Genomic DNA, 15,158 nt, shown 5'->3' on the forward strand with positions numbered 1-15,158 from the left:
TCTCAACTTGTCAGGAGTGCCCAGCACTCAGTTTATGTTTGATAAACGAATGCAAGGTTTTTCACTTTATGAAGCAGCTTGTCCCTCAAAAGGCAGGAGCAGACTTGTTATTTACAGATGCAGTTCCTGTAATCAGGCAGGGCTAGAGTCCAGTTTTTTTGCTTCACTTGCTGACGGAGTGCTCAGCGAAGAGTGGCTGATAAACCTCCGGAGGCAGGGCAGGGAGACATTTCGCCGGCATTGTTTTTATTTGTAGTCGGGTTTGCGAACAGCCTCTGACAGAGTTCCCAGGCAGCAGGTTCTCTTTCATAACACAACAACAACAACTTGTTTTTATACAGCGCCTTTAACATAGTGAAACATCTGAAGGTACTTCACAGGAGTATTATGCGAAAAAAAATTGACACCGAGCCGCATAAGTAGAAATTAGGGCAGGTGACCAAAAGCTTGGTCAAAGAGGTAGGTTTTAATGAGCGTCTTGAAGGAGGAAAGAGAGGTAGAGAGGCGGAGAGGGATAGGGAGGGAGTTTCAGAATGTGTACCACAGCAGGATGTGTGTCCTTGAGTCCCGACTTGTTTCCTCTTAAAACCACGGCGCAAAGAGTTTTTCTGGGATGTACCAAGCATTTAGAGTTTTTTGAGGCTGTAACTAGTAGGGTAAATAAGGCGGAGGAAGTGGATGTGTCATATTTGGATTTCAAAAGACATTGGATAAGGTGCCACACGAAAGGTTGTTACACAAGATAAGGGCTCATGGGGTTGGAGGTAAAATGTTAGCATGGATAGAGGATTGGTTAAAGGACAGAAAAAAGAGAGTAAAGAATAGACGGGTCATTTTCCGGTTGGCAGATTGTCACTAGCGGAGTGCCGCAAGGATCAGTGTTGGGGCCTCAGCTATTGACTATCTATATTAATGACTTAGATGAAGGGACTGAGCGGGAAGAATTTCCGATCTTAGCGCTGGCCGTTACTGCGGCTTAATGTCAAGATCTGCCGCTCTTCCGGCAGCTGGTGGCATCCTCCACTTTTGAAGTTCGGGTAGTGTTGCTCAGACAGGAAGCAGAGAATTGAGATAAACGGGTACTTTTCAGAATGGCAGGCAGTGACTAGTGGGGTGCCGCAGGGCTCAGTGCTCGGACCCCAGCTATTTACAATATACATTAATGATTTTGATGAAGGAATTGAGTATAATATCTCCAAGTTCGCAGATGACACTTGTTGTATATGTGGACTTGTATTTACTCTGTACAGCCACCAGAGGGTTCATCCCCTGGTCCCAAGGGATCCCATAATCCCTTGGGAGCACAGGTATTTAATGAGGCCTCACAGGTTGGAGAGGACTCTGGAGACCTACAATAAAAGACTTTACTTTGAGCTCACAGTGTTCAGTCTGACTCTTTCTCCATATACAACAACTGGTGATGAGATACAGAATGCGAACCCAAAGATGCAGAGAACAGTGGGCATCCTGGAGAAATTTTCGGTGGGAGATGATTGGGAAACTTTTGTGGAGCGACTCGACCAATACTTCGTGGCCAATGAGCTAGATGAGGAAGAGAGCGCTGCCAAACGAAGTGCGATCCTCCTCACCGTCTGTGGGGCACCAACATATGGTCTCATGAAGAATCTGCTCACTCCAGCGAAACCCACGGAGAAATCGTAAGACGATTTGTGCACACTGGTCCGAGAGCATTTGAACCCGAAGGAAAGCGTTCTGATGGCGAGGTACTGGTTCTTCATCTACAAAAGGTCTGAAGGCCAGGAAGTGGCGAGTTATGTCGCCGAGCTAAGATGCCTTGCAGGACATTGCGAATTTGAAAGACATTTGGAGCACATGCTCAGAGACTTTTTTGTACTTGACATTGGCCACGAAACCATACTTCGCAAACTTTTGACTGTAGAGACCCCAACCTTGAGTAAGGCCATAGCGATAGCCCAGGTGTTCATTGCCACCAGTGACAATGCGAAGCAAATCTCTCAGCACCCAAGTGCTGCTACAAGTACAGTGAACAAAGTGATGTTGTTTTCGAATCGTACAGAGTCCACCATCAAGGGTGATGAATGCAAGGCCATTAACACCTTGATGGCGCTGCGGGGGTTTTCATCGTTTCCATTCATGCTCATTCAAAGAGTACGTTTGCAAGGGCTGTGGAACAATGGGACACCTCCAACGAGTGTGCAGGTGAGCTGCTAAGCCTGTTAAACCTGCAAACCACCATGTTGCAGAGGAGGACAGATTCACGGAGGATCACGACGAACCAGAGCCTCAGATAGAGGAGGCAGAGGTACCTGGGGTGCACACATTCACCACGAATTGTCCCCTGATAATGCTGAATGTTGAACTAAATGAACTCCCGGTGTCAATGGAGCTGGACATGGGCACGAGCCAGTCCATCATGGGCAAAAAGACTTTCGAAATGTTCGCATGAAACTAAGAACTTACACGAAAGAACTGATTCCTTTAATTGACAGTGCTACCGTAAAGGTCTCCTACGATGGAGCAGTGCACAAGCTACCACTCTGTGTGGTACCGGGCGATGGTCCCACGCTGCTCGGCAGGAGCTGGCTGGGAAAGATACGCTGGAACTGGGATGACGTCTGAGTGCTATTGCCCGCTGACGACACTTTGTGTGCCCAGGTGTTAAACAAATTTCCTTCGCTGTTCGAACCAGGCATCTGGAAATTCCAAGGAGCAAAAGTGCAGATCCACCTAATTCCGGGGGACGGGACCCATCCATCACAAGGCGAGAGCAGTACCATACATGATGAGAGAAAGGGTAGAGATCGAGCTAGACCGGCTGCAAAGAGAGGGCATCATTTCACCGATCGAGTTCAGCGAGTGGGCCAGTCCTATTGTCCCATTCCTATTGTCCCAGTCCTCAAGGGAGACGGCACCGTTAGAATCTGTGGCGATTACAAAGTAACTATCAATCGTTTCTCCCTGCAGGACTAATACCCACTACCAAAGGCCGACGACCTCTTTGCAACGCTGGCGGGAGGAAAGACGTTCACGAAACTGGATCTGACTTCAGCCTACATGACGCAGGAACTGGAGGAATCATTGAAGGCTCTCACCTGCATCAAGACGCAGAAAGGTCTTTTTGTTTATAACAGATGCCTGTTTGGAATCCGATCAGTGGCGGCGATATTCCAGAGAAACATAGGAAGTTTACTGAAGTCGGTCCCGCACACTGTGGTCTTCCAAGACGACATCTTGGTCACAGATCGGAACACAGTCAAGCACCTGCAGAACCTGGAGGAGGTTCTTAGTCGACTCAACCATGTGGGGCTCAGGTTAAAACGTTCAAAATGAAAGGAACCCGGGTGATCGGCCAACTCTTCAGCGACTCGGTGAGTAAAATTTGTTCTACACATTCGCTGGAGATCACTTTTAGTGTTACAGCCTTTGCAAATATAGTCTCTGTATCGGCACTGGTGGGCCCTGTGATTTCCTCCACAGCGCCAGCATAGGGCTGGCCGGTTGGCCCCATGTGGCGGACTCAGGGTTGCGGGACTCAGGGTAGCAGCCTTGCCTTTGAAAGGCGCTATTCGGTTCACTGTACTTGTCGGGTTAGAGTCCTGGGGGTGAATCATTAGCCTCTTGGATTCGCAGGCCGAGATCATGAATGCCTGGCTCACATTAATTGCCTTCTGCAGGGTGACCGTAGTTTCCGCAGAGAGCAGCTTGTGGAGGAGACCTCATGGCCGATTCCAATAACAAAGATGACCCTCAGTGCTTCGGTGAGGTGGTCGCCAAAATCACATGGTGCAGCCATTCGTCTCAGGCCTGCAGCATATTTTGCGATTTCTTGGCCTTCGGGTCGCCGGTGGGTGTAGAACCGGTGTCTGGCTGTGAGGATGCTCTCTTTAGGTTTGAGCTGTTCCTGTATTATTGTTACAAGCTCTGCGTACGTTTTGGTTGTTGAATTCGCTGGGGCTAGCAGGTCCCTGACAAGGCCATGGACAATAGGCCCACAACTGCTGAGCAGGATAGCTCTGCGCTTATCAGGCAGCGAGGTCGGGTCGTCTCCTCCCAGGTCATTTGCAATGAAAAAATGTTCGAGCCTTTCCACAAAGGCCTCCCAATCTTATCTATCAGCGAATTGTTGAAAGTTGCTTAGGTTAGCCATTTTGCGCATGGAAATTCGTAATCTCGTCGACAGTTATGTATGTAAGCAGTCTAGTAATGACTCTACGAGGTAAAGTATTGTACTTGAAGTGTTGTGACGTTAGTCCATTTATTGTAGCTCCTGAGTGAGGATACAGTGAGGTGAGCTCCCTTTTATACCTGGTTACCTGTCGTGTACAGGTGACCCTTAGGTCTCCATCAGTAGCACCCTCTGGTGGTACAGGTATGGTGTATACAGTGTGAAGATTCATTCAGTGGTCTAATGTTACCGTACATTATGCATACACAACATCAACCACCAACGTACCGTGGCTCCAGTGTGTTCCATCTACAAGTTGCGCTGCAGCAACTCACCAAGGCTTCTTCGGCAGCATGATAGTCACATTTTTTGTTTCATAATACTTCTGTGAAGCACCTCGGGACGTTAAATGTGCTATATAAATACAAGTTGTTGTTGTTGAATATACTCAACGACTCAGCACCCACATCCCTTTGGGATAGAAAATTCTAAAGATTCACAACCCACTGAATGATGAAATACCTCTTCTCAGTCTTAAATGGCCGACCCCTTATCCTGAGACCATGCCTCCTCATTCTAGACACTCCAGCCTGGGGAAACAACCTCTCAGTATCTATCAATCCCACTCAGAATCTTTTTGGGCTAAAAATTCATATTCACCACGAAAGTTGCCGGTGACAGTTAACAGCCGCGGAAAATTGGTCGCAATGCTAGGGAGAATAAATTCATTTGGGGGGTGGGGCGGTTGTAGATTGGTGGTGCAGTGCCAACCTACGGAGAAATGCCCTCCTGGTGGCATTAGTTGGTACCTTCGAGGCGAGGTTTGTGTCCACGTGCGGCATTCGAGGTTGGTGAGCGAGGCTGTGGAGTTCGCAATTAAAAGGGATATAAATTAAAGGGCTGATGGGTTCACAACCAATAAAAATTTAAATGTGGTGCAGAAATACAGTTTTCAGCCCGTCCAACCTTTCGAAAAAAAAAATTTAAATCTTTCCCAAATGTATATATTCAACTCTTAAAGCTGAATTCCCTAACGAATCTCAAAAATGGGAAAAGTGCTTCAAGCACGAACACAAATGGCTCAGCAAGCCAGGGACTCGCACGCAGCATTCCTGCTTTGTGCAATGGCTCAACCCCGCAAGACAGCTCCTCCAGAAGGCCCTCCAGAAAGAAGGATGTGAGACCACATCACCGAGGCCTTCACAGCCAGCAGTGTTGCCCCCAGCACCTGGCTCCAGTGCCCAAAGAAGCTTCAGGACCTCAGACCACTGGTCACGGTCAGTGAATGGATCTTCAAAAGCCGTCTCCTACCAACTGCATCACTCGCCTCACTCGCTGCTCAATGCACGACCTCCCAATCACTCACCTACCAATAATCTGTACCAATTATGAGGCACATTTCCCATTCCTAGCCTCACCTCACCTTTTTGGAGGAAACAGTGCAGGCCATTCTTGGCAGGGGCATGGCTGTGCCCTTGGCCAGCGGCGGGCCTGAAAGGAGAAGGGAATGGACTTCTCTGTCTCCACCCGGCTTCCTGTAAGGACTCTATTCCATTCTCCCAGTTTCTCCATCTGTGTAACGGTGCCACCTTTCATACTAGTGCTTCCAAGACGTTTTTCTTCTCAACCAAGGATTGCCCTCTACCATGGTTGACATGGCCTTTGACCGTCTCGGTTCCATTTCCTGCTCTTCTACTCTCACCCCTTTCCCTCCCTCCCAGAACCACGCTAAGGTTCCCGTCGCCCTCATGTTTCACCCCACCAGCCTCCACATTCAACGGATATTCCTCCACCTTAGAGAGAAACTGTTCCTGTTGGTGGAAGGGTCGAGAACCGGAGGACACACACTTAAGGTGATTGGCAAAAGAAACAAAGGTGACATGAGGAAGTCTTTTTTACGCAGCGAGTGGTTAGGATCTGGAAATCACTGCCTGAAAGGGTGGAGGCAGATTCAATTATGGCTTTCAACAGGGAATTGGATAAGTACCTGAAGGAAAACAAATTGCAGGGCTACGAGGAAAGTGTGGGAGAGTGGGACTAGCTGAGGTGCTCTTGCAAAGACCCGGCACGGACTCGATGATCCGAATGGCCTCCTCCTGTGTTGTAATCATTCTATGATTCTACTATTTTTACCATCTCCAGCGTGATCCCACCACCAAACACATCTTCCTCTCCCCTCTCCTTTCAGCATTCTGAAGGGATCCTCCGCAACACCCTGATCCATTCCACAGTCACCCCCAGCACCCCCTCCCCTTCCTACGTCACCTTCCCGTGCAAGCGCAGGAGATGCAACACCTGCCCTTTTACCTCCTCCCTTCCCACTGTCCAGGGCCCCAAACACACCTTCCAGGTGAAACAGCAAATTATTTCTACTTCTTTCAATTTAGCATACTGTATTCGCTGCTCACGATGCGGTCTCCTCTACATTGGGGAAACCCATCGCAGATTGGGTGAGCGCTTTGCAGAACACCTCCGTTCAGTCCGTAAGTGTGACCCCGAGCTTCCGGTCGCCTGTCATTTTAATTCTCTATTCCACTCCCACTCTGACCTCTCCGTCCTCGGCCTCCGACACTGTTCCAATGCTCGAGGAACAACACCTCATCCTTCGTTTAGGTACTTTACAGCCTTCTGGACTCAACATTGAGTTCAGCAATTTCAAACCATAACCTCTGCACCCATTTTTTCGGACGGCAGCTGTTGATGATTCTGCTATATCCATCTACAACTCTTCTGGACCCATCTTTTGTTTCTTTACTTGTCCCATTACCATCTTCCTTTGCCTCACACCATCATCCCTTTTGTCTCTCTAATCTCTCCTGCCTCCCACCCTATCACAGACCTTCCTTTTTGTTCTTTCCTCTCCTCCCCCTGCCCCTGCACTTGCTTAAAATCTGTTACATGTCTAAGTTCTTCCAGTTCTGATAAAAGGTCATTGACCTGAGACGTTAACTCTGTTTCTCTCTGCCTGACCTGCTGAGTCTTTCCAGCATTTTCTGTTTTTATTTCAGATTTTCCGCATCCGCAGCATTTTGCTTTAGAATTAAGAAAATTGCAAACCCGGTGCCACCCTTAGCAAGCTCTCAATATCAGCAGTAGTAAATAACTACTGAGAGAATTAAATTAATAACCCTGTGGCTGACTTGCTATCCTATGTAGAGTGGCAGACTGATTAGCTGTAAGTTTATACATTTGACCGACCAGCAGCAGATGGGTTTAGTTGTGTTGACCTACGAGGAGGAGATGAGTTGAGTTGGCTTGACCTACCAGCTGGGGTTCAATAGATTATTTGAGACTATATTACAGATGATCAGCCTGGAAATTCAGGAGCCCCCATTTTTCGGGTGTGGGACGGGCGGCGAAGTGTAATTACCCAGCATCAGAATGGTAAGGTCCTGGGCACCCGAGATATTGGGCCTCGGAACCTCGTTGTCATAAAGACGGCACAGCGCCACATAAGAAGAGTGAGGAATAATTGGACCGCTGCTGGCGTCACAGTGGCCCTCGGGGAAGTGGGTGCAAGAGCCTGGCCTGACCCACAGGCCCATGAATCAGGGTGTCAGAGGCTGGGGGAGGGGATGGGCGTGTGGAGATTGGGGCCTGGTGTCTGCAATCGTGGGTCAGGGTATGGGGGAGGGGGTGAGGGCGATTGGGATTCAGGTCGCGGTGTCTGCGATTACGAGTCGAGGCTGGGGATGGGGTTACAGTGCAAGTGAGATTGGGGCCTGGTGTCTGCGGTCGGGGCGCGGGAGAGAGATTTAGAATTGGCAGCAAAGGGCGAGGGGGTGCGAGAGCGGTGATGGGGGCGGTGGATCGGGAGCAGCGATGGGGTGCTTTAATGTGGGGTGAGGTGCAACGTTCCCTCTCATTTTTTCCCCCCACCCCTTTAAATTTGCTGCGCGGCATCTTCCAGCTCGTGAGCGGCCCGCGCAGGACCTCCCGATTGGTGCGCGGCGTGCGCCCATGCCCCTCAGGGGTAACATTGGTCAGGCGGTACGCTCATGCTCCTCCCCGCTCCACATTCAGGAAAGTTATTGACCTTCTTGGTTGGCAGCCGGTTCCTCGGGCAGGTTTCCCTGAGCATAGCCATGATCGCGATGGCTACCTCAGTGCAAACCAATGTTGCAGCGGGGACCTGAATCAGGCGCCGAGCTATGTTATTCGCACACGAGACGGGGCCGACCGCCAGCTTCAGGCATGGGTGAAGGACGTCTCTCGTTTGTCCTTACCCAAGATGGTGGTCGGCGCACTTCCAGCTGAAAGTACGCCCGTGCTGCCTGCCCGCCATTTTGGGCCTTTCGCGTAGCGTCAGGTGGGGCAGCTTAATTCTCGGAGCTCTGGCAAACTAAGGGAGCGAGGAAATCAACTAAATCAAAACAATGGTGGTGGGAAAAAAAATTCAGATAGGGTCTCAGCGACAAATGATGGTGGTGGAGGCAGACTTAATCGTGGCTTTCAAAAGGAAATTGGATAAGTACCTGAAGGAAAAAAAATTGCAGGGCTACGGGGAAAGGGCAGGGGAGTGGGACTTGCTGAGGTGTTCTAGCAGAGAGCCGGCACGGGCTCGACGGGGCGAATGGCCTCCTTCTGTGCTTTAACACTTCTATGATTCTATGATTTTCCTTCAATAAAGTTTCACTTGCCGCCAAAGGAAATTGAAGTAAAACTCCACAGATATCTATCTTAACTTATATCTACATTATGCACCGTTGGCCCATGGAACATTAGAATAATACAGCACAGAAAGAGCCCATTCGGCCGATCATCTTTCTTAGCGCAACATTTCCACGGCGCCACTAGTTGATGTTGGCTTTTGCTCAGTGGGTAGTACTCTTCGTCTCTGAGTGAGTAAAGGTAGGTTAAAGTCCCACTCCAGAGACTTGAGCACAAAAATCCAGGCTGACACTCCAAGTGCAATACCGAGGGAGAGCAGAACTGTTGGAGGTGTTTTCAGGTGAGATCTTAAACCGAGGCCTCGTCTGCTCTCTCAGGTGGATGTAAAAGATCCCATGGCACTGTTTCGAAGAAGAGCAGAGGAATAATCCCCTGTATCCTGGGGCCAATATTTATCCCTCAACCAATATCACTAAAATAGATTATCTGGTCATTGTAGAAACATAGAAAATAGGTGCAGGAGTAGGCCATTCGGCCCTTCGAGTCTGCACCACCATTCAATAAAATCATGGCTGATTATTCACCTCAGTACCCCTCTCCTGCTTTCTCTCCATACCCCTTGATACCTTTAGCCGTAAGGGCCTTATCTAACTCCCTCTTGAATATATCCAATGAACTGGCATCAATAACTCTCTGCGGCAGATAACTCTCTGAGTGAAGAAGTTTCTCCTCATCTCAGTCCTAAATGGCTTACCCCTTATCCTTAGACTCTGTCCCCTGGTTCTGGACTTCCCCAACATCGGGAACATTCTTCCTGCATCTAACCTATCTAGTCCCATCAGAATTTTATATGTTTCTATGAGATCCCCTTTCATCCTTCTAAACGCTAGTGAATACAGGCCCAGTCGATCCAGTCTCTCCTCATATGTCAGTCCTGCCATCTCGGGAATCAGTCTGGTGAACCTTCGCTGCACTCCCTCAATAGCAACAATGTCCTTCCTCAGATTAGGAGACCAAAACAGAACACAATATTCCAGGTGAGGCCTTACTAAGGCCCTGTACAACTGCAATAAGACCTCCCTGCTCCTATACTCAAATCCCCTAGCTCTGAAGGCCAACATACCATTTGCCTTCTTCACTGTCTGCTGTATCTGCATGCCAGCTTTCAATGACTGATGTATCATGACACACAGGTCTTATTGCACCTCCCCTTTTCCTAATCTGCCACCATTCAGATAATATTCTGCCTTCGTGTTTTTGCCACCAAAGTGAATAACCTCACATTTATCCACATTATACTGCATCTGCCACACGTTTGCCCACTCACCTAACCTGTCCAGGTCACCCTGCAGCCTCTTAGCATCCTCCTCACAGCTCACACCACCACCCAGCTTAGTGTCATCTGCAAAGTTGGAGATATTACACTCAATACCCTCATCCAAATCATTAATATATATTGTAAAGAGCTGGGGTCCCAGCACTGAGCCCTGCGGCATCCCACTAGTCACTGCCTGCCTGCCAGTCCGTTTATCCCGACTCTCTGCTTCCTGTCTGCCAACCAGTTCTCTATCCACGTCAGTACATTACCCCCAATACCATGTGCTTTAATTTTGCACACCAATCTCTTGGGTGGGACCTTGTCAAAAGCTTTTTGAAAGTCCAAATACATCACATCCACTGGTTTTACCTTGTCCACTCTACCAGTTACATTCGCAAAAAATTCTAGAAGATTTGTCAAGCAGGATTTCCCTTTCATAAATCCATGCTGAATTGGACCAATCCCGTCACTGCTTTCCAAATGTGCTGCTATTTCATCTTTAATAATTGATTCTGACATTTTCCCCACTACTGATGTCAGGCTAACCGGTGTATAATTACCCGTTTTCTCTCTCTCTCCTTTCTTAAAAAGTGGTGTAACATAAGTTACCCTCCAGTCCATAGGAACCGATCCAGAGTTGATAGACTGTTGGAACATTACTGTTTGTGGGACCTTGCTGTGCGCAAATTGGCTGCTGTGTTTGCTACATTACAACAGTGACTACACTTCAGTAAAGTGCTTCATTGGCTGTAAAGTACTTTGGGAAATCCTGAAGTTGTGAAAGACGCTTATATATATACTCAAGTCTTTCCATCTTGACATAGCTCCCTCTGTGGGGCCGATATTCCTCCTGCTGATATTTCTCCTGTTCAGCATTAGGGGGCGCTCCAACAGGGGAGGCCTCATTTCCTGTGACCTCGGCCCAATATTTGGTAAAGTGGCAGTGTGCCGGATAGAACAGACCCGCCTGCTTTGTTGCTGTAATTCTTCTAATGCTAATGAATGTTGTGTTTAATATTCAGGCAGGGTATTCAGGCAGGCAGCGTGCAAATCGAAAGTGATTTTCCAATACCGAGCGATGCAAAGTCGGTCTTGTGGTTGGAGTTCAGCTGGGCTACAGCCTAGCTCCCTCTGTGGGCTCACTCCAGGGCCACTCGCAGTTCAGGGGCTCAGTGAACGGGGGTTGGGGACCGTCCACTCCAGCTCAGACATATCTAACTTGACCAGGCCCAAAACAAACACTAGGATCTGCTACAGACCCCCGAGTCACATCAGAAAGACGACAGCTTACTGTGTGAAGAGACAAACGTTTAATCGATACTGTAAAGTCCTGTCCCCTCAGTACAGATTCACACGAGGCATGCAGTGAAGTCAAGGTCACTCTGGACCTGCACCTTTATTTCACAGCTCTGGAATGCCGCACTTGCCTGAGACCTCTCCTTATATACCTGTCTCTTGCAAGTGCACCCCTGGTGGTAAGGTATGCTGGTGGTTACAGGTCATATCTTACAGTCATGTATAGCATGTTATAGTTATATATAATAATGTAAGATACATGACAGATACCAGCACATTTCCTGTCACATTGCTCATTGTGATTGGTGTGTTTATAAGCACAATGCTATTATGCAAAGTAATATTATAAGGAACACTAATTGATCCACATTGCAGGGTATTCTTGAGTTTGGAAATAAGGCCTGTTGCCTGGACTGGAGAATTTTAGCTATTGGAAATGCTGGCGTTGTTTTCTTTGGTACAGAGGAAGGTGAGGGGAGAACTTATTGAGGTGTATAAAATTATGAAGGGCCTGGATAGAGTGGATAGGGAGGACCTATTTCCCTTAGAGGGGTTAACAACCAGGGGGCATAGATTTAAAGTAATTGGTAGGAGTTTAGAGGGGATTTGAGGAGAATTGTTTTCACCCAGTGGGTGGTGGGGGTCTAGAACTCGTTGCCTGAAAGGGTGGTAGAGGCAGAAACCCTCACCACTTTGAAAATTTACGGATCAAGAACTGAGAAGTGGGATTAGGCTGGATAGCTCTTTGTCCGCCGGCCGAAATGGTGTCTTTCCATGCTGTAAATTTCTATGATTCTATGAATAATGGGATAGGGTCTTATGGTGCAGTGGTAATTTTGGAGGATCTGTAAAGCACTGAAAGTGGGGTTTTTAAGTATTGAGAGTGGGGGGGAGGGGGTTCTCAGGTCTAGGAGTGCAAGGCAATTGCCAGGGGAGCCAATAGTCTGGTGGAAATGGGAGCTGCTGAGATCTGGCAGCATTGGGCAGGCAGTCTGACAGTGAAGGGGGAACAGGACACTGGGAACCAAACTGCCTCAGCCCCACTCAGGCCATTCGGTCCCAATCCCCACTGCATTCTCTGTTGCCGGCTAGTTCCTGTCTTCAAATCATGAGCCGTCCCCTTATTCTGAGACTGTGACCCTTGGTTCCAGACTCTGCAGCTCAGTTCAGACTATGTTGCAATTTACGGTGGACGTTAGGTATTACTTTATTGATAATTGCAACATTGGCAGCTTACTCGATCCTGAGCTGAGCTTCAAACCCCATATCCTCTCCGTCACCGCCTTCTTCCACCTCCAGCCCTGAATCTACCCTGTCAAGCCCTGTAAGAATTTTATATGTTTCAATGTGTTCACCTCTCATTCTTCTAAACTCGAGAGAATATAGGCCTAGTCTACTCAATCTCTCCTCATAGGGCAATCTCCCCATTCCAGGAATCAGTCTGGTGAACCTTCATTGCACTCCCTCTGTGTCAAGTATATCCTTCGTTCGGTAAGACCAAAACTGTATATAATACTCCAGGTGCGGTCTCACCAGGGCCCTATATAATTGCAGTAAGACGTCTTGGGGCCCAAAATTCACCGTCCCCGAAGGAACGCCTAATGCGGAGTTTGGGTGGTCGATCGGAAAAAATCGATTGGCCGCTGCAGTCGGTTGATTTTCCCTCCCCGATTCCCTCCCATATTCAGCTCGGGGAGAATTTGAGCGGTGTTCACTTCTGCCGGAAACGACGCAGTAAAGCCGCTGTAAAGGAAGGTTTCCAGCGGAGAGGGAAGCAGCGTGCGGGTCGCTGGAAAGCCATCAGGACAGCAAAATTCAACGAGGAAAAGGCCGAACTTTTCCCGGCAGTGCCCCTGCGAGGTTTTCGATGTGGTGCTCGAACGTGACACTGTTGGGGCCCTTTGGTAGTTAAATAGTTTTGTTATTTATTATTGTTTTTATATCATTCTCTAGCATGCATCCACAGTATTTATGTTTTGATATAGTTTTATTAATTTAGAGTTTTTATTTCATTTTCCAGCATGCGCAGTGTTTATCTTTTCATATAATTTTATTAATTGTTTTGGCTCCATTAAACCTGCTGAGTGCTGCTCAGAGGTTTGCACATACCCCTGTACCTTTGTACAACTTTCAGGTCTGACTTTTTAGTGGAGTCCTGTGGGCTGCAGAGACCTGCTTGGCAGGGTCCACCCTGAGGATGGGAGGAATGTTGGGAGGGCGACACCTGGTCATAAGCAGGATGGCACGCAGGAGAAGGCATCACCGGCAGCACCGTGCAGACAGGCAGGCAGCGGACAAGGGAGGCGGCAGCCATGATTCGTTCATTCTGCGCCAGACCAGTGTGTCTGCCGTCTTCACCGGCCCGAACCAGGATTGCAGTTGGCTGCTTGGGGACAAGGGATATCCCCTGTCCACTTGGTTGTTCACTCCACTGTGGAACCCCAGGACATCGCCAGAGCATGCATACAATGATGCTCATTGTGCCACCAGGTGCATCATCGAGCAGTGCATAGGCTTCTTTACGCAGAGGTTCCGGTGCCTGGACCGCTCTGGTGGCACCTTGCAGTACTCTCCTCAACGGGTCTCCATAATCATTGTGGTCTTCTGCATACTGCACAACCTGGCCATCATGAGGGGACAGCCGCTGGAGATCGAGCCAGCAGTACCACCTGAGGAGGAGGATCCCCGTCACCCCAGAGCTAAGAGACGTCGACCCATCACCACCCTGGAAGGGCCGGGTGCAGACTGGCCTGCACCCTCCTGGGAGGTGCCTGACACCTCCCCTGCAATCTCTGCCAGGTCTCCCCACATCAGGAAACAGTATTCTTCTTCTGTCCTCCACACCGTCTCCAGCTCTATATCAGTGAACCTGTTGGCTCTCCTTGCACCTCTTACACCTGCCATCCTTCCAATCTCCTTCCACCCCTCAGGGCCTTGCTGCAAACCCCGGTCCAGGGACCAGCTGGCGCGTTAGAAACCCTTACCTACATGCTGAATTTCTCAGTGGTGATAATATTCAAATTTATTTCAGCCACACTGCTGAAAAATCCACTTTGGAAGGGTTCCTTAGCGTTGGTACCCATTTGTTCACTTTTGGAGCTGAATGTGGGGTGGCCCAGCCACGAAAAAATGTTGGCCCTAATGGCCACAAAAAGGTGGGGGAAGCATCAGCTTTCCAGCGGTACTGAATTTCAGGCCCCTTTACTCTTATACTCAAATCCTCTTGTAAAGCACTCGACTATCCCAATCAAGCACATTCCATAATCCTCTGAAGCAAACTCCACCATCCGCCACCATCAAGTGACTCTGAGGTCACAGTTCATCCTTTCTGCATCTGATCCCCATCCTGTATGGCTGCGGCGATTGCGTAATTTTGTATTCACCTTGCAGGATGGGAGAAGAGGTCTTCTCGGGCCAGTAGAACTCAAAGTTCTGGAGGAGAGAAGTGAAGAACAGGAAGAGCTCCATCCTGGCTAGTTTTTCTCCCGGGCACGCTCGCAGACCTAGAACATTCAACGCAACGTTTGACACGTTAATGAGTGGAGATGAAATTAGACCTCGCCTGAACCAATTCAGAGTGGTCCAAATGTTCAGGCTACATTACGAATCATGTTGCTATCAGATAGTAAAATGTTCTTTAGGCATTGCGCTATTGATAGTCGCAACCGTGGCATCTGACTCGACCCTGAGCTGAGCTTCTCACCATGTATCCTCTCCATCATCAAGTCCACCTTCTTCCACCTCCGCAACATCGCCCCTCTCCGCCCCGTCTCAACTCACCTGCGG

The sequence above is a fragment of the Pristiophorus japonicus genome, chromosome 19 (genome assembly GCF_044704955.1).
Source record: "Pristiophorus japonicus isolate sPriJap1 chromosome 19, sPriJap1.hap1, whole genome shotgun sequence".
Taxonomy (NCBI): Eukaryota; Metazoa; Chordata; class Chondrichthyes; family Pristiophoridae; genus Pristiophorus; species Pristiophorus japonicus.